At 52.1% G+C, this 20,131-nt stretch overlaps 1 pseudogene; it reads right to left on the bottom strand.

Annotated features, from left to right (window-relative positions):
- Positions 1-5,704: 5,704 nt before the first annotated feature.
- On the bottom strand, positions 5,705-9,084 carry LOC118632085 (annotated as a pseudogene).
- Positions 9,085-20,131: the final 11,047 nt, after the last annotated feature.

The following is a 20,131-nucleotide window of genomic DNA, read 5'->3' as shown; positions in this document are numbered from 1 at the left end:
CAAGCTGTTGTATGTCTGCTAACTGTGCTTCCAGAGCCCTTTTTAGATGAGCTACTTGCCCTCCCAGGTTGCCAGCAAATGCTCCTTGTAGGTGTTGCTTGACGACTGTCCAGTTGTGGGAGGTGGCATTCCAAGGCAATGCAGTTACACACATACTGTGACTAAATTCCAATCACAGTGTAACATAGAGCGAGTGGCCAAGGCCTCTTCACGCTCTCCCAGCCATAATACTGCCTCTAAGGCATCTGATCGAGCTAGAATCCCTTGGTCAATCGCTGGGAAGCCATATCTTGAGTAACATTGGTCATCACTTCAGCCACTGTATGTGCCGTTTGGACTGATTCTGCCAAGTCTGTGACTGAAACAGCGGCAGTAGCAGCAACGACTACGGCTGAAATGATGAATGCTATGAGCCACCCAACAAACCTCCTTTTACGGGGGTGTCCAAATGCTTTAGCTAATTGAGCTAGGCCAGATTCACCTTCCCATGGCCGAGTAAGGTCTACTGGTATCCATGCTTCTGCTCTGCAGCGCACGGGAAGAATACTAGTAATATTAAGCGTTGTAGTATTTTCATAAGTAATGCAGCTTCGATAATAAGATTGATTAACAGAATGTTAAATCTATTATTACTTTCAGAGATAGTCGTAGAAGAGACAGCCAAGAACATATATGATTGAGAGGTGCAAATCATTACAGAATCAGTATGATTAGTGATCAACGTCAGAGCAAAATTGCTACTGTGGTATGATTTCCATGAGAAATTATTTCTTCTCATAAAGAGGCAAACCCAGTCTCCAAATTCCTGTGTGCCAGGGGCCAGAATGATTTTTGTACATAGCCCTGAGAACAGGTCCCTAGAGACCTCCATTGGTCCATGAAATAGGGGCACTGGAGGGTGCAAAAAAGTTTAACTCATGATGATTGCTGGACAAATGTCCCTGAGGACCCCAGCCCTCAATAATAAGGCTCACATTAGGGCTAGCTGTGGACCGTCCTCCTGTCACGCGGCAAGGCTCCCAATATGGGGCCAGGGACTCCAGGGCGGTTCCGTGAAGCGTAGTGCGGGGGTGGGGGCGTAGACCCGGGGGTTTGGAATCATGAGAGACAGTCTGTGCTCTAACCCCAATGCCTGTGATCAAGGTCAAGTCAGCAGCCTGGCCCGATGTGGCCGGCTTATAGTACAAATGCCACTGTCATTGTATAGGAACACAGCCAGGGGGTTCACGAGTGGACGATCAAATGGGGGGTTGCTCCGGTCATGAAACAGTGGCCTTGGCCTGGAACCAGTCCTCATTCTCTTGTAGTGGTCCATCTGGGGGCAGCCAAGTTCCTCCTGTCCGGCAAGTGCCTTTGCTAGATAACGGGGCCTCCGAATCCCACCAGTGACAGGGTGGAATAAAGGGGGGATCCATAATATGAGCCCAGTAGAAGTGTTGTTCTGCTGCTGCAGGGCTCAATAATATAAGCAAGCGGCAAAAAATGCCTACCTTGGATTGTGTGGAGATTGCAGATAAGTAAGCCAAGAAAGTATTCTCCAGGGTAGAGGAGCCCCCACTCTAGCTAGAACTTCCTCAGAACATTGCTGCAGCTGCTTAAGGCTTCCCCAGGGAACCCCAGGAAAGGGTCGAGAGGGGCCCCGAGACTGAGAGTGAGTGTTAGGGTTAGCGTCCAAGGTCAGCTGTGCCATCTGAGGAACTGGGTTGAAGGGCAGGTCCTTCGTGCTCACGGTGAGGTCTTATCCACCGAGCCGCCAGCCACTCGGGACCTGTAGGAGACAAAACACAAGCACACCCACGCCCCATGCCAATAACTCTGCAGGACCTTGTCATTCGGGCCCCTGCGGTGGACCTCGGTCCTGGACGAAAGGCTCGGGCCCTGTGGCCAAAGCTTCTTGTTGAAGACGTCGCTCCACAGGTGTAGTGCCAAAGTGATCTCGATTTAAAGAATTAAGGGTACAGCCCTGGCCGGTTTGGCTCAGCGGTTAGAGCGTCGGCCCACAGACCAGAGAGTCCCTGGTCCGGTTCTCGCTAAGGGCACGTACCTCCGTTGCAGTTTGTCCCCGGCCCAGTTGGGGTCGTGTGGGTGACAGCCAGTCGATGTGTCTCTCTCGCATTGATGTTTTTCTCTCTCTCTCCCTCCCTCTCTCCCTCCTGCTCTATCTGAAGATAAATGTAAAAATGTCCTCGGGTGAGGATAAAAAAAAAATTAAGGGTATAGATTGCCAGACAAAGTTGATTCACAGGGGGTTCTCCCATAATGTATTTAGAAAGCCAACCCAGGGAAAAAGGTAAACATTTTTGAGCTGAAGTTTCTACTGCAGGCACTACTGAGAGGTACGGCCCACGTCACCGAACCTTCTCTGGGCTGCCTAAGACCGAGAGTGGTCTGAGTAGCGGAAGCCCCAGCTTCCCGGGCTCCTCCAGGGGTGACGGGATGGCTGTGGCCAGTCTGGGAGGAGTGCCCTCTTCACCAGTGGGTGGGGTTTCCCCACCCCTAAACCCATCTCACTAATTTAAAAACTGTCCCCCAAAATAGGAGCTCAGACTGTAGGGGAAATGTCTTAGATGAAAAATACACAGAAATATACAAGTTAGGCCGTTAGCCCAGAAGGACCAAGGAGCTAGCCCCAGACGTCAAAGATCAAACCTTGGGACACAGCATCTCAAATACTCCCTGTGACAGAACGATGCTATCAGCCCTGGCTGTGATTGTCTTTGCGCTGAATCCCACTGGGTTTGTGAACAAGGAGGATGGTGATGGGGCAGGGACTGGAAGCTGTGGGACATCTGTTCTCTGGATGGTGAGGGTCCATGAAGGACCACATCACAGGAGACCTCAGGACTTCCTCACTCACCCCCTGGGCCAACCTCAGCTGTGCGCTTCTTCCTCTGAGCTCAGTGTAGTGACTCTCCGTTGGGGTCTGCAGGGAGGTCAAAATAACCACCACAGACATTTACTTCTCACAGCCCTCGGGGCTGCACATGCGCAATCCAGATGTCAGAGGCTGGCTCTCCCCAGGCCTCTGTCCTTGGCGTTTACACTGCCATCCTCTCCCTGTGTCACCACAGGGTGGTCCCTCTGGGTGTGCCTGCGTCCTGCCCTCTTCTTCCAAGGACACCAGCCACATTGGATGACGTGACCTCACTTCACCTCGATCGCCTGCAGAGACCCTATTTCCTGGTAGGGTCCTGCTCACAGGCGGGAAGCACCCAGGAACAGGTGTCCATACATTTCAAAACTTTACAAATATGAGACTTAGTTACTAATGTGGGAATAAATGTAACAAATCCAGACACCTGTGAGACGGGGACATGAGAGTCCCCAAAAGGGCTACTTGTAACAGGAATAGTTAGCAGACAAAAAGTATTTCACGTAACTGGGGGACCCTGTGAAGCTCCCCTACAGGAACCAGGGTACCTAACAACCCCCCCAAAGTAGAGATGGCGATCACGGCCTCCAGCTTCGGAAGACCACGCCCCGTGAGCCGAGAGGGACTGGAAGTCCCGACCGCGGGGTGTCCCAAGAGCAGTGTGTGGACGTTTCCAGTAAACTTCTCCAACCTGGAGAAGGCTTCAGGTCCTCCCCAGAAGGTGCCCATTTCCTGCCCAGCCCGGCCAGAGGGAAGCCAGGGGCAGGTGCTGATGGGCTCATGCGGGGGCAGGAGAGAGGCTGGTCTTGAGCATTCAGGGGATGGCGGTGCCCGCTGTGCCCAGTGCACCCAGGCCGCTCCCCTGTGGCAGGTTCTGGAGGGAGGTAAGCGCCTCTGGGACTTGTTTCTGGTGTGAAAGTGCCCACCGCACCACTTAGGGTGGCGTGGCTGCTCTGGGCTCCCGCAGCTGCTCTCACTGGCCGTCCTCCCGCAGCTCGGACCTCCGGATGGATGAACACGGCCAGCGGACCCTCTGTGGACAGATTCTGCACCCACGTTGCCCTAACATTGTTATGCTGTCCCCACAGGGCACGCCTTGGCCAGAATCCCACCCACCACCAGGGAGGTGCACCCATCGCAGGCCAGGCCCGCCAACCTCTGTCAGCAGCAGGCGTGGGTGATCTGGTCCAAACCCTAATTGGCATTTGCCTTCCCCTCCACTTTCGGTCAACCCTGGCAATTTGGGGTCGCCTGACCTGGGGGAGAAGGGTCTGGCAGGAGGGGAATGGATGCCCTGGTGTCCCCTGAGTGCAGAGCCGGGGTCGAAGGGGGCCGAGTCCTGGCCACTGTGTGTTTCTCCAGTCCTTGGTGTGGAGAGTCTGGTGGGTTTGTGCCGTCCTGGTGGGAGCCGGCTGGCGTCTGACGAGCTTTGTTCGCTTTGCCCTGGCTGCAGACCACGTTGGGAAACTTCTCACGTGCCTGCTGGCCGTTCCTGGGGCTTCTTTCAAATGCTGTGATCGCTGCCACCGTGCCCTTTGTCCTGGGCTGTCGGGGCAGAGAAGCCCCTCATCCCCTGACCGCAGGGCGGTCCTCGGACCTGTGCTTCCAGATGCACCTCCCGTCTGCGGCCGGCCTCGGACGCCTCCTGCGTGCGCGGTGGGCTCAGGCCTGTGATTCCACACAGCCCGGGTGGTCACTTTAGATCTGCTCTGGTCATTGCTGTTTAGGATCCATCTAGGGAACTTAGCTTCCCCCAGACCAGGAGGAGGTTCTCCTGTGTTTCCTCTAGAATATTGGTGGTTTTCTGTCTGGGTCCATGATTCATCTGAAATCAAGGTTTGGTTGTTGTTTTCCACATGGGTGACCTTTTATTGCAGAGCCTGGGACTGTGGTTTCCACACCTTTCCCTGAATCAGTGGGCTGCATCCATCCAGGTCTGTTTGCCTTTTCTTCATCTTTCGTGTGTGTGTGTGAATCCTCCCCCGAAGATTTTTTTCATTGATTTTTTTTAGAGACTGTGGATCGAAGGAAGGGAGACGTAAACAAGACACAGGTGTGAGAGAGACACAGCTCGGTCCCCTCTCCTCTAGTTATCTGTGTCTCGGGTGGGTCCCTCTGCTGGGCAGGAGACGAGAAGAAACACACTAGTAAACTGTGTGAGGGCCCATGGTGATCGCCCTGGGGGAGGAGGCAGCTCCAGGAGAGGCTCCCGAGAAACCCCAGACCTTCCCCAAAAGGCCGACCTGTGTGCAGACCAGGACGGCAGGAGCCAGCTGAGTGACAAGCCCCAGCAAGTACCAAGCCTGAAGGGACAGCAAGTGCAAAGCCCCAGGGCAGGGATATCGGGGGCTTTGGGGCCACGGTGGCCCCAGCAGTGGGAACAGGAGAGCGGTGGGCAGGTCGGTTGGACTCTCCTCGTCCTGAGGTCACTGGCATGTCCCACGATGACCAGAAGGAACTCACACTGGTAAGGAAAATAAGATTTCCAGATAGTTCAGCAAGCCTGTGGGTAGGTCAGGATATTTCTTTCTTTTTTTTTTTTTTTTGATTCATTCAAATATTTATTGAGCAGCTAGGGAGGTACAAAGGTGTTTAAAACATGGTAAAGAGTTGAGATAAATGAACACGTAGAAAGAAAAGTTCACTGAATCGCAGCAGTCAAGAAAGCGCTTTAGGAGATTAAGAGTGAGTGTTCAGTCAGGAGAGGGGATTGAGATTAAAACAGAAGCCTTCAGTCTGGATTGTTGACGGTGCTCAGCATGGACTACACTTGTCTCTCCTTCCCTCTTTCCCCATCTCTGGGCCTAATTCACCAGTAGTGCCCAGGGGTGTTCAATGCGCCTTTTCTATACTTGCTTGGATGTTTGCTTTACTGTCTTCTACAGAACGAGGTCCCTTCGGTGTTTTAGGAAATTTTTCCTGTATTTTGAAGGATTCTTGACCTTTTGATCTGGGCGTTGATGGTTTTGAGTCTTTTCCATTCTGGTTTGATTTTTGTGCATTTTTGCCTGGAGTATCTCGTATAGATTTCTTTACTGGAGCTTTTTCTTCGGCTTCCTCATCGTCAAAATCATCATCATCATCATCGTTGTCGTCGTCATCATCCTCATCCTCATCTTCATCAGCAGCAAGTTTTACTTTTTTCTGTGGAAACTGGCTACCACCTCCAGGGGCAGAACGCTTTCCCGACATACTTAGGAGTTTCACATCCTCCTCTTCATCTCCTGACTCCGCATCTTCCTCCACAGCCACTAAGTGCTGTCCACTAACATGCACAGGCCCTGAACCACACTTCAACCGGAAGACCACAGGTGGTGTTATTTCAAAGCCACCAAAGGAAACTGTGGGCTGTACAGACATTTTCAGAGTTGCCAGTGTTACTTTAATTGGCCTGCCTTCATAATTCATTGCTCTGCTTCAACAATGTGCAGTTCATCCTTTGCACCAGCCCCTAAACTGACCGTTCGTAAAGATAATTGGTGCTCATTTTCATCATTATCCACCTTAAAGTGATAATCTTTGTCGGCCTTTAGTTCATAACCGAGAAGATAGTTCTGGGGCCTCAGAGGGCTCACGTCCATGTCCACTGAATCTTCCACAGGGTGGTAGCACGCACTCAGGCGAGAGAAGGCGGACGGAGAGAAACGACTTGTGTCCGCAGCACAGACGCGCAGCACGGAATCACACCAGGGCTAGGTCAGGATATTTCCTTGGTCACATATTGAACTGTGTGTTTAGGCAAAAATGAAGACTCATCTTCCCTCGACCAGAGCTCTGTTCTGAGTACTTGGCAATTATGATGCAAAGGATACCAGTCTGGGTGGAGACTGCTTCTCCGGAGCAGCACGCAGGGGCGCCCGCAGCCTCTCCCTGGTGGGACCATGTGGCTGAGGGGGAGCGGGAGGCGGGAGGGCGTCACCAGGATCCCAGACCTGACCTTGGCCTGCAGTCAGACTCTGTCCACACTTCACAGGGGGCCGAAACCTCCGGCCTCCGCTGCTCCCCAGGACCTCCAGCGGCCCCCAGACATCAGGGTGCCCAGCCTCTCCGGGGAGACGCGGGTGAGGAGAAATGCCTGTTTCCCCATCCCTGATCAGGCCTTGCTGCCTCCTTCTGGAAGGCTCTGAGCATCTCTGCTCCCCACTGGGGACCAGTTTGTGTCTGAGAGGAGCAAGCTTACTCCTCAGTAAGCCTGGGGAGGGTATGGGAGCATGTGGCTTCTGAGGGGCAGCTGCCCCCGAGAAAAAGCACAATTTGGGGGACCGAAGAGAATGACGCCCACCCCTAGGGGTCACACTTTAAACCCAGTACATTCAGATCAGGGTGGGAGGAAGAGGGAGCCGGACTGCGGGGTCCCAAGCTCAGGTCTGGCGGTGGCCGGGCTCCGAGTCCACACTAGACCTGCACCTGATCAGACCGCATCACCCCAAGGGGAAGTGACCCCGAGAAATATGTCCAGAGGACTGTGGGGGCGTCCTAGCTTTGGACTTTCCGAGGAGACGCTGCCTTCTCAGAAGGTGACGCTGTCCAGGCCGGGGCGCAGCCGCCCCTGTGGGCACGTGGATCTGGCGTGTGGAAAGGGTCTCATCTCACAATGAACCCTCCTGTCTGCCTGTGTCCCTGCACTACCACACTAGACAGCAGGACAGACAGACAGGCCTGGGAGGAATCTCTCGTAGTCACAGGTGGGGTGACTGCTGCAGCTTATTTAGCTGCTGAGGGGCGACAGGTCTCTGAGAAGGTGGTTTCTAACATTTCCTGTTTATTCCACCTTTATGGAGTTATACTGGACCGTTTAAAAGTGTAAATATTGAAGGTGTGTAACGTGGTGCTTCGATGTATATGGACATTGTGACACAATCACCATAATCAAGCTAATTACACCTGTCACCTCACATAGGTTCCTCCTTCCTCCTTTCTTCGGAGGTGAGAACCGTTGAGCCCCAGATCTTGGCCACTTTAGAAGGTGATGCAGGTTCTCAGTCTGGCCCTGCTGGACAGGAGACCCCAGCACTAACCCTCTTCCACCGGAGTCTGTGCCCTTTGACCTGCGTGTCCCCGGGACCACGCTCTACCCCTGGTTCCATGAGTGCAGCTCTCTCAGGTCTCACATCCACGGAGATCCTGCGTGTGTCCTTGTGCCTGGTCCCACTGAGCATGACGCCCTCTCGGTTCATCCTGTTGTCACAAATGACAGGACTTCCTTTTGTCCAAATCACATTCCATTACACACACACACACACAGGTCGATGGACACTCAGGTTGTTCCCATGTCTTAGTGGCTGAGAATATCGGGGTGCAGATATTCCTCACCATGGTGATTTTGCTTCCTTTGGGGAAATTCCCAGACGTGGGGTCGCCGGATGCTCGGGGAGTCCTGGTTAATTTCCTGAGTGACCTGCACACTATCTCCATCGGGGCTGCACCCCCTTCGTTCCCACAGCAGTGCACAGGGTCCCTGTCCCTGCAGGGATGTTTTAGAGGAGGTTGGCGTTTAAATCAGTGGCTTTGAGGGAAGCAGATCGCAGGCCACCCTCCCTAATCGGACGGCTCAGTGGACGTCCTCATCCAGTCAGAGACCTTAATAGAGCAAGCCTGACCTCCCCACGCAGGAAGGAATTACTTGTGTCCATTTCTCTTCATTTGCTGTTTTTTAAATCCTCACCTGAGGACATTTTTTTGCATTTAACTTCAGAGAGAGGGGGGAAGAGAACATCCAACTCGTTGCCACCCACACAACCCCAACCAGGGCCGGGGACAAACTGCAACCAAGGTACATGCCCTTAGCGGGAACCGAACCTGAGACTCTCTGGTCCGTGGGCTGATGCTCTAACCGCTGAGTCAAACTGGCCAGGGCTCTTCATTTGCTTTATTTTGACCTGGTGAAGCAGACAGTAATTGGTTCAGAAGAAAGTCATACATAGTATATATAATAAACAATATAATAGTGTAATACTATTCATATAGGTACTTCTTCTCGGGCTATACCCTCAACTTGGCCGTCGCAGACTTCCTCTTCCTCTTATGCATCACAGTCATAGTGTTGCTTTCAGTTAATTACCCTGGTTCTGTTGATGTGTTCCTGGTACCTGTCCCCTCCATGTCCTACCTGGCTGGGCTGAGTCTGCTGCGGGCCCTCAGCACGGAGCGCTGTGTCTCTGCATCTTCCCAACCTGGTACCGATGCCGCCGCCCGGAGCACCTCTCGGCCATCGTGTGCGCTGTGGTTTGGGGACTGTCACTCTGTCTTCAGATAACATTCCTTCTGTGTGTCATTTATGAGCACTTCTCATGTTACCCCGTGTTGCTGACCTACATTGCGACGTCCTTCCTCACGCTGCTCGTGCTCCGTGTGTCCAGCCTGACCCTGCGCATCCGCGTCAGCTGCTGCTCCTGGCAGAGACAGACCAGCAGGCTCCACAGGGTCGCCCCTCTCTGCGCTGCCTTCCTGGTGCTCGGGCTGCCTCTCAGCCTAGGCTTTCTGATCAGCCTGTTCAGCCCCTCGTTGTTCGATTCTGACCTCTACATGCCCATCTTCTCCATCTTCTCCATCCTGAACAGTGGGGTCAACCCGTCATCTTCTTTGTTGGGAGGCAGAGCCAGCGGCCAGGCCAAAGTCCCTCAGAGACGCGCTCCAGAGCGCGCTGACGGAGGACGCGTAGCTGAGCAGGTGGGAGTCCCTGTCCTGAGACAAACATGCTGTCCACCTGGGCACGGGGAGGGGCAGCTGGGCTGGGACCTGGCAATCTGACTCTGCAAAAGGGCCACCCATCTGGATCTGTAGTTTATTTATTTTTAAAATTTTATTGTCCAGCGTATTACAGATGTCCCCCTCTATACCTACCATAGCCCCCCTCCTCCAGGTTCCTGTCTCTCCACCTTCACCACGCTACCGTCTGTGTCCATGGGCCACACCTATGTGCATGCAAGTTCTTTGGTTAATCTCTCCCCACCCATATTCCCTCTGAGATCGTCAGTCTGGCCCATGCTTCCATGCCTCTGGTTCTATTTCATTCATCAGTTTATCTTGTTCATTAGGTTGCACATATAAGTGAGATCATGTGATACTTGTCTTTCTCTGACCGCCTTATTTTGCTTACATAGCACTGTCCAGGTTCCTCCATGCTGTTGCAAAGGGTGAGAGAACCTTCTTTTTCCTACTGCATACTATTCCATTGTGTAATGCCCTTCATAACTGCCCACCAATGGCATGAATGTGTTATGAGAAGTGAACATGTGTGTGGTGTCCACACTGTGCCCTGAGATTCACACATAGGCTTCTGTGAGCTCATTTCCTGCTCCTTGTATGTTCCAACAAGGACCCTCCTCCCCTCACTGTGTTTCTCCAGCGTCCACAGGGAGAGGTTGGCACAAGGCAGGAATGTATCTGTCCTGAGACCCCAGTGCCCAGTGTCTGTCTCTCTGCTTTGCCTCCTAACATTCACTGCAGCTGTGTCCTTACATGGAGCATTACGTGGAGCCTGGGCCTCTCTGCATAGTGTTGCCTTTGATTTTACTCTCCTCCTCTGTTTATGTATCAGGTAACATTCCTGCTCCTGCTACAACAATGGCTCTCACTCTTTATTTCATACAGGAGTGAAGGTTTTATTTACCCACTCCAAGAGGAAAGTTATTTTTCTCTTCATGGAACGTGTACGCACAGTTGTAAGCACGTGTGTATGAATATGCATGCTGCATGCACATGCATGCATGTAGGTGTGTGTTTGTGGGCATGTGTACACGTTTGCACACATGTGTGCATGCATCTAGGCATTGTGTGCGTGCATGTGTGTGTGTGAGTTTGCATGTGTATTTGTATGTGTGCTCACACTTGCAGCTGAGGCTGTGGGACTCAGTGCAGAAGTGATACATGGGCTAAAGTCGGGAGCCGGAATCCCATTCAAGACTTAGGACACCTCTGGTTAGGAGGCTAGTTCTGAGCCAGTCACAGAATCTCACTTAGCCCGAAATCCACACCCACAGAGTGATCCTAACAAGAGCGGCCACCCCGAGGCAGTTCTAAGTATCAAGGGCATCGATTCCCTTAAACCACATGAAACACTGTAAGGGGTGTGGCACCCTGTTGCCAGCTGGAATAGAAATCTGTCTTCTCATCACAATTAACATGTCCTTGTGTGATGGTTGCAGGGGAGCATCTGGTGTCCCTGAGACTGGGCCCAACAGCAGATCAGTGTCCAATGCACAAGGAACAGACACACGGGTCCTGTGTTGAGCCTCGTTATTGGTTTCCTGGATTGATTGATTCATCTGCATATCACGAGTGCCTACCACAGGGGACCCTGGTGTCAGCGTTGGTGAAGTGAATTCTGACTATTGAGAAGGGAGAGGAAGGCAGGATAGACTCTTCCCAGCGCTCCTCGTCCGCAACCTCAGAGGTAAGAGACTCACAGCCAGGACCCTCCCTGACACAGGTACAAGCCCTGCAGTGATGGTGAGATACCGTGGTCAATCGAGCATCAGAAAGGTGTTGGTATTTTTTTTATCCTCACCTGAGGACATTTTTGAGAACATTTTTCCATTTTTTGTTCAGATAGAGTGTGAGGGGGAGAGAGAGAGAGAGAGGTGTGAAAGGGACACATCGAGTGGTTGCCACCCGCACGACCCAACCAGGGCCGGGGACAAACTGCAACCGAGGTATGTGCCCTTAGCAGGAACCAAACCCGGGTCTCTCTGGACCGCAAGTCAACGCTCTAACTGCTGAGCCAAACCAGCCAGGGCACGTATTTGTCTTTCTTTGACTGACTTATTGCACTTAGCTACCCTCTCGGTCCATCTATGTTGTTGCAAATGGTAAGATTTCATTCTTTTCTGTGGCTGAGTAATATTCCACTGTATGTATGGACCAGCTCGCCTTTATCCATTGCCTGTGGATGGGCACCTAGGTTGCTCCTGTATCTTGGTTACTGTAAATAACGTGCAAAGAACATATAGGTGCATATGTCTTTCCAAATTAGTGTTTGTATTTCTTCAGAGAAATGCCCAGAAGGGGAATTGCTGGGTCATGTGGTGGTTGTATCTTTAATTTTTCGAGGAACCTTGACACTGTTTTCCACAGTGGCTGCACCAGCCTGCATCCCCCGACATTCCACAAGGGTTCCCCTCTCTCCATGTCCTCCCCAGCACTTGTTGTCTGTTGATTTATGGATGACAGTCGTTCTGACAGGTGTGAGGTCACAGCTCACTGTGGTTTAAATTTCATCTCTGATGGTTAGTGACATTGAGCATGAATATGGGAAATTTGTATGGGGAAATGTCTATTCAGGTCCTCTGCCCATTTTTTAACTAAATGGTATAATTTCACTTATATGGGGAATCTGTGAAAATACTAAATAAATAAACAGATAAAAGAGAAACAAGCTCACAGATGCGGAGAACAGACTGATGATCGCCAGAGGGGAGGGGGATGGTAAGAAATGGGGAGGGACTCAGAGGTGCACATTGCCAGTTATCAGGTAGTCACTGGATGTGAAGTCCACACAGGGGATGTAGTCAGTGTCCCTAAGGTTACTGGCCATGGTGTCTGATGGGGCCACATTTATCATGGGATCACTTTGTAATAATTATTTAATCACTGTGTTGTACACCTGAAACTCATGTACTGTTGTAATTCAGCTGTAGTAGAAAATAAGTAAACAAATAAATAATACAATATTGAGTAATAATCTAAAAAATAAAAAGTTGTCTGTCCTGCGTGTGAGGGGCCTTGGTGCTGGGTCAGCATGTGTGGCCCCATACGTTGTCCTGAATGGAGAATGGCTGAGGGTGTGTGACTGAATGACATGTGGTCTTTGCGCAGGTAAAGGCCTGGGCCGAGCTGTCACTGTGGCTTCTCCCGAGGCTGTCCTTCTGCCTGAAGCCCCCCTCCCCAGCACCCTGCACTTTACTTTGCTGTCTCCTCCCGACCATGGTGCTCAGCTCTGAAGTCAGCGCCCCGAGAAGCTCTGTCACCCTCCGAGTCTGGCCTTGTCGCTCCATGTACATGCTCACCCCTCCTCCCTGGTCAAATGGCAAGTCCTGCGGCGGCCAGGCCTGGTCTATCCCGTTTGCCATCATATCTTTCAAGTGCATCACAGGGTTCCAGGTCCTCACTAAATGCCTGCTCGATGTCACACAGGTCCTTTGTCCTCTCTTCCAAATGCCGAGGGATGGGTGAGTTCATACAGGTGAGATCATTCAGGCTCCAGAAAATGGAAAGAACATTCAAAGCCCAGCGATACAGGGGTGCCCTATGGGGGGCCAGTAGCATCTGCCCATGTGCCCACCTTTGCCTGTTTGGCCAGGTCAGTTCTCTATGGAGCCCTCGTCACCCTGTCCCTGCCAGTCACCCACAGGGCTGTGTCACAGGGCTCACAGAGACGGGTCACCAACCTGCAGGCATCGGTGGCATGCCAGGACATGCCAATATGTGCCTTCGCAGAAGTCGGCTACCTGGAGACGGCCGAAGATTCAACAGCTTAGCAGAATGAATCAATAATGCTAAGACCTTCAGCTTGTGGGCAGCTTGGCAGTATAAAAGGACCCAGGCAGGTCTGTCTTTGGAAACTAGGAGGAAGGAGGCGGTGTGGACTGAGCAGGGACAGCACGTGGGGGTCTCTGTAGCTGGAAATGGTGCCCCAGGGGCCTGGAGTTGGAGACGGTATGGGTTGGACCATGAAAAGCTCCTGGTAGCTGAAAGTTTCTGACCTGAGAGATGGCAGCTGCGTGTGGTCTGACCTGGTCGCTAGCCCGGCGCTGGAGCCCCCACAACACAGCCCCCACCCACCGTCCCCGGCAGGACTCTGGGCCTTCCCCTTCCTCTGGCTCCTCTTTCTGGATATGAGAGTATGACGAGTAAAATACACCCCCGCTCACTCCCATCCCTGTCCTCCTCCAACCCAGGGGATGACACACCCGACTTCCACACAGGAGAGGAGCACACTTCTCGCAGCCCACCCCTCAGCACACCCTGCCAGCCACCCGAAGACCAGCAGAGCCCATGAGGGGAGACGGGGACCACAGGGGTGAGGCCCTGGGCAGGAGGGTGGCAAAGCCCGGCCTGAATGGTGGAGCCACTCACAGGGCATCCGGACATGGCAGAGAGGGGTCCCCTAGAGCCTTGCAGAGCTGGTTATGTGCTGGAGGCTGGCCTCTGGGTCTGGAGCAGGTCGGGAACGAGGGGATATCTGGTTGGTCTGGGTCAGACTGGAGCCCAGGCGTTGGGTCAGGAGAAGAGGCCCTGTAGGGGAAGCACAGGGCCGGGGACAGGATGCTCTCAGGGCCGTGGTGTTCGGTTGCGGCTGTTGTTCTGCTAGGGGCCCCCGAAATCTATGTGTATTATCTGTGACATTCCCCTCATCAGCAGTTCCTGCGCTGCTATTTTATTTTGTGTTATACTTCATTTCTTTTATTATAGAGAGGGAGGAAGGGAAAGGGAGAGAGAAACATTGACCCATTGCCTTCTGCGTGCACCCCGACCAGGGATGGAACCTAAATCCTAGGTCTGTGCTCTGACCGGAAGTCGAACTCGCGACCCTCCAGTCCACCAGCTGACACTCTAACCACTGAGCCCAACTGGCCAGGGCAGGGGGTGTATTTTACTCGTCATACTCCCATATGAGAGGAAGGGGAAGGCCCAGAGTCATGCCCCGACGGTGGGTGGGGCTGTGCTGTGGGGGCTCCAGGTCCCCTGCGGCCTCCAGGGGGCAGCACTCCGTGTCTGACACAGGAGGAGGCCTCACAGGATCCTGCAGGTGCCCTGAGGTTTTCAGAGGGAAGGAACTTCCTGCAGGAGAGTTCTTGGGCCGCCGGGCACCCACATGGCGGGCCTCTCTTCTCCCACCTTCCCTGCGTCATGGTGCCCAGGACGGAGGAGCCCGCCTGCCATCGTGTGCCTGCTGCGATGCCAGGTGGAGTTCCTGTTCCAGGACAGGCTGCTCTTGATGCTGTGGCCTCCCCAACACCCACAGGACACCCCGGACCCTCACACCTGAAAGTGAGGACCATGTCCCTCTGGACCCCAAGCCTGAGATGTTTCCAGAACCCAGGGTCTAGGCGTCCATCAAAGGCACGCCTAGCCGGGCCTGTGGCCCAGGTCTGGTGCAGGGAAGGATGGGACAGCAGAAAGGGACGTGGGAAGGGAGCACTCTGAGGATCCGGGTCAGGAGAGGCCACCGAGGCTTCCGTGGGTCTGTGTCCCGGGTTCCAGACTCATATGTATGTCATGTGATTTACACGAAGTGAAGCCATTGAGTTCTCCCACCAGGCCGGTGAAGGTCTTTGCAGGTGAGGACGTCATGTCAGAGATGTGAGGTGACCTGACCAAGATGTAGAGGTATGAAGGGTTGTGGGGGCAGGATAAGGAAAAGATGTGACTGTGAGGGGGCAGCACATGGAGACCTTTCTCAGGGTGGCATGTCCTTCACAGCAGATCTTTCCTGAGGTATGGCACAGGGCTGCCCCTGGGGGGGCTAGAGGGAAGGATCAGCCAGGCGGAGGGGGTCAGACAGGGTCTCAGGTGTCAAGGTGATGTCCCTCAGCAGCATGGTGGAGCGTCTGGGTCAGAGAGCCAAAGGGCAGCATGACCGAGCTGGTTATAGGGCTGGTCCCGTCTATGGCCACGGAGAGGAGCCGGTCAGAGAAAGCGGGCAGTGAAATATAGGCCCTGGCTGGGGGCTCAGTTAGCTGGAGCATGCTCCCATACACCAGAAAGTGGCAGGTCCCAATCCCCAGTCCGGGCACATACACAGGTTGTGGGTTCAGTTCGCAGTCCGGGCACATACACAGGTTGTGGGTTCAACACCCAGTCAGGGCACATACACAGGATGTGGGTTCAGTTCGCAGTCCGGGCACATACACAGGTTGTGGGTTCAGTTCACAGTCCGGGCACATACACAGGTTGTGGGTTCAACACCCAGTCAGGGCACATACCCAGGATGTGGGTTCAGTTCGCAGTCCGGGCACATACACAGGTTGTGGGTTCAACACCTAGTCAGGGCACATACCCAGGATGTGGGTTCAACACCCTGTCAGGGCGTGTACTAGAGGCAACATGTTGATGTTTCTTTCTCTCTCCCCTCCTGTAAGATTAAAAATATCATAGCCTCAAATGAGGATCATGAAAATCTGCTGTAGGTCATCCCTCCTTCCCTTCCCCAACACAGATTGCAGTTAGACCCCCCAGTGCATGTGATAATCTGATAGGAGGAGACAGCCAGCCAAGAGTGAGCACAGGGGACCTCGAACATGATAAGCTGTGGGGAGTGCACCACTGAGCTGGAGAGTGCGGGGCTGGGGAGCCCACTTTATGCCTGGTGACTGGAGGCCTTCTGAGGGGTGATGGATAAACTGAGACTGGAAGCAGGTAACACTGTGCTCTGGGCAGTGCCTCTCAGGAGGGTGTGCTGCCCCTGGGGGATGTGAGACCACCTCTGGATCTGTTTTTGAGGACCTGGCCCAGGGGAGGCTGTGTGCTGCCAGGCACCTGGTGGGCGGGCCCAGGGATCCCCTAAAGGTCCAACAGTGAGTGTACAGGACGCCCCTCCCCCTGCACCGAGTTGGTGAGAGGCTGGGCATGGTCCTCACCTGGATAGGCCCAGCCATGGACCCCCCAGATCAGGAATGGGGTTTGGAGGGTGTGGATCAGGAGATGGGAAAATGTGGAAGCCTGAGAGGCCACGCTGCGTTCTCACTGGCCTCTCCCGCTAGGTCCTCCAGCTGGAGGAGGGACGGCAGGACCTGGACAGTGTGGACTGACGTGGGGCCCTGCATGGAGGTGTGCTCTCCCTGCCGAGACCGAAGAGTGTCCACAGCCTTGTTTCACATTTCAGAGAGAGGGATCTTTTCTGTCTTGTTCCTTATAAAATGGTTGAAATAAAGAGAATGTGATTTTTAACCCCCTCTTAAGTTCCTTGCCCAGCCTCGCTGTCCCTGTGCTCCTGTGTGTCCCCAAGGCCCATGGGGACCAGGCCCTGGTTTAGGCTGCCAGGGGATTGTGGGCTGTAGGGTGGCTCTCCCGGCCCCTCACCCACCCTCGCAGTCTCTGTACTGCTGCAAAGTGGCCTTTCCTCCTTCCCTTCCTCTGCCCTCCTGTGACTCCTCCTGCCCCCTTTCCCTGACCGGCTCCTCTCCAGAGCCATAGACTGGATGAGCTCTATAAACCACTTTGGTCATACTGCCCATTGGCACTCTGACAAGATGCTCTGCCATGCTGCTGAGGGATGTCACTTAGACACCTGAGCCTTGTCCCACCCCTCCACGATGCAGATTCCTCCCTCTAGGCCTCTGGGGCACTAGGCCTGGGCGGGGAGGGCAGTCCTGTGCCATGGCCCAGGAAAGGTCTCATGCTGTGAGGGACATGCTGCAGGCTGCCATCTCTCTCTGCCTGCCAGGGGTTCGGCCCAACACAATGAACTACAAGCACACACTGGTTGGAGTGAATGGGAGCATTTCGAGAGCAAATACTCCAGATCTCTGGATGCAGCCCAATTTATTTGCAAAGTGGTTCCCCAGGTTACATGTTGTTCTAGGTAATTATTTCCTTCAGATGGTGTCTCTGCTGACCATACAGCCAAGCCCTGTCTCTCGCTTTTTACAAGAAGAAACATAAAAAAATAAAATAAAATAATAAACCCATCCTTGCCTGGGCTTCCTCATCCATTATCCTCTCAGGGCGACTTCCAATCCTTTGACATGCAAACCTAATCTATTCACATGCAAACAAAACATTCAGTTCCAAAAGGGGCAGTCTTCCTGCCCTCCAGGCAAACCTATCTGTCCACACACACTTTGATCCTTGGCTGGCCAGGTCACGAGAGTGCATATCACAAGGTTACATTTTGTACATCCACCAAACCTCCATCCCTACATCTCCCCCCTTTTGTTGTATTGTAATTGAGGAATTGCCATGGCTGCGATCGCCAGGAGCTTCATCACTAGCTTTTCAGGCTTCTGCATAGAGGACACCATTCACCAGAGTCCTCGGAGTACTATGAGGCCAACACAAATAAGAAAACAACCAACAGTGGTAAAAACCCAGATTCTAAGATTGAACCTATCAAACCAATGCTTTGAATTGAGCCCCTGGACATTCTCTGAGATTGCCTTTAAAACATTCTGTTGAGCCCTAGCTGGTTTGGCTCAGCAGTTAGAGAGTTGGCCTGTGGTCTGGAGAGACCCAGGTCCGGTTTCCGCTAAGGGCACATACCTCTGTTGCAGTTTGTCCCTGGCCCTGGTTGGGTGGTGTGGGTAGCAACCACTTGATGTGTCTCTTTCACTTTGATGTTTCTCTCTCTCTCCCTCCAACTCTATCTGAACAAAATATCAAAAAATGTCCTTGGGTGAGGATTAAAAATAACAACATTCTGTTGAGCAAGTTGTTGTGTATCTGCTGTGTTTCCGGAGCCTTTTTTAAATTAGCTACTTGCCCTCCCAGGTTGCCAGCAAATGCTCCTAGGTGTTGCTTGACGACTGTCCAGTTGTGGGAGGTGGCATTCCAAGGCAATGCAGTTACACACATACTATGACTAAATTCCAATCACAGTGTAACGTAGAGCGAGTGGCCAAGGCCTCTTCACGCTCTCCCAGCCATAATACTGCCTCTAAGGCATCTGATCGAGCTAGAATCCCTTGGTCAATCACTGGGAAGCCATATCTTTAGTGACAATGGTCATCACTTCAGCCACTGTATGTGTCGTTTGGACTGATTCTGCCAAGGCTGTGACTGAAACAGCTGCAGTAGCAGCAATGACTACGGCTGAAATGATGAATGCTATAAGCCACCCACAAATTAAAGCCTTTTCCCTCTTAACTAAGCACGTTTCATGCACTATGGCTGTAACTTGCAGTTTAAAGTGCAATAGCAAAACTAGCACAGATTTCTTTTTCCTTCTTTACAATTCCATGGCTAAAAGATGAATTCTTACCATAGATCTTAGCAAGCTCAGCATATGACTTTATTTTTTCTTTCCTTAGGTTGAGAACTTTCACCTTTTCACTCAAAAGAAGTACTTTATGGTACTCTTGGCACATCAGTATCACTGGCATCTCTACTCTTGCACTTTGGGGCCATTACAAAGTAAAATAAGTTATTTGAACACAAGCATGGCAATACCACCACAGTTGATTTGATAACAGAGTTAGCTACTAAGTGTCTAGTGGGCAGGTACAACATATAATGTGGAGGCACTGGACAAAGGGATGATTCACGTCTCGAGTGGGACAGACCAGTATGATCTGAGATTTCATCATAGTACTCAACAGTGTGCAATTTATTTATTTATTTTTTATCCTCACCCGAGGACATTTTTCCATATTTTGTTCAGATAGAGTGGAAGGGGGAGAGAGAGAGAGAGAAACAGTGACGTGAAAGGGACACATCGAGTGGTTGCCACCCGCACGACCCAACCAGGGCCGGGGACAAACTGCAACCGAGGTATGTGCCCTTAGCAGGAACCGAACCCAGGTCTCTCTGGACCGCAGGCCAACGCTCTAACCGCTGAGCCAAACCAGCCAGGGCAGGACAGTGTGCAATTTAAAACTTAAGAAATGTTTACTTCTGCTAATACAAAATAATATTGAATGTATACTATAATTGAAAAATTTAAAAAGAACTGTTTATATATCTTAGCTATTGTAAATAGTGCTGCTATGAATATATGGTACATATATTCTTTCTGATTGGTGTTTTGAGCTTCTTAGGGTATATTCCTAGAAGTGGGATCACTGGGTCAAATGGCAGTTCAATTTTTAACTTTTTGAAGAAACACAATATTGTTTTCCATAGTGGCTGCATCAGTCTGTTTTCCCACCAGCAGTGTACTAGAGTCCCCTTTTCTCCACACCTAGATCTGGAAACAGCCCTGGTGTCCATCAGTAGATGAGTGGATAAAAAAGCTGTGGTATATGTACACAATGGAATACTATGCAGCTGTAAGAAAGAAAGATCTCTTATCCTTTGAGATGACATGGAGGTACCTGGAGAGTATTATGCTAAGCAAAACAAGCCAAGCAGAGAAAGACAAATATCACATGATCTCACTTATTTGTGGAATATAATGAACTAAAGAAACTGATGAACATAATTGACCCAGTGACAGAGAGGTAGGGTACAGACTGAAAAACAGAAGAGGGGGTGTTGGGGAGAATAGATAAACCACAGAACTTATATGCATGTATGCATAACCAACGGACATAGACAACAAAGCTGGGGATGGGGCGGGGGGATGGGGAGGAGGGTGTCAATGGGGGAAAAAGGAGAAACATC

Source organism: Molossus molossus, unplaced genomic scaffold (genome assembly GCF_014108415.1).
Source record: "Molossus molossus isolate mMolMol1 unplaced genomic scaffold, mMolMol1.p scaffold_m16_p_17, whole genome shotgun sequence".
Classification (NCBI taxonomy): domain Eukaryota; kingdom Metazoa; phylum Chordata; class Mammalia; order Chiroptera; family Molossidae; genus Molossus; species Molossus molossus.
This window is presented reverse-complemented; position numbering and strand designations above follow the sequence as displayed.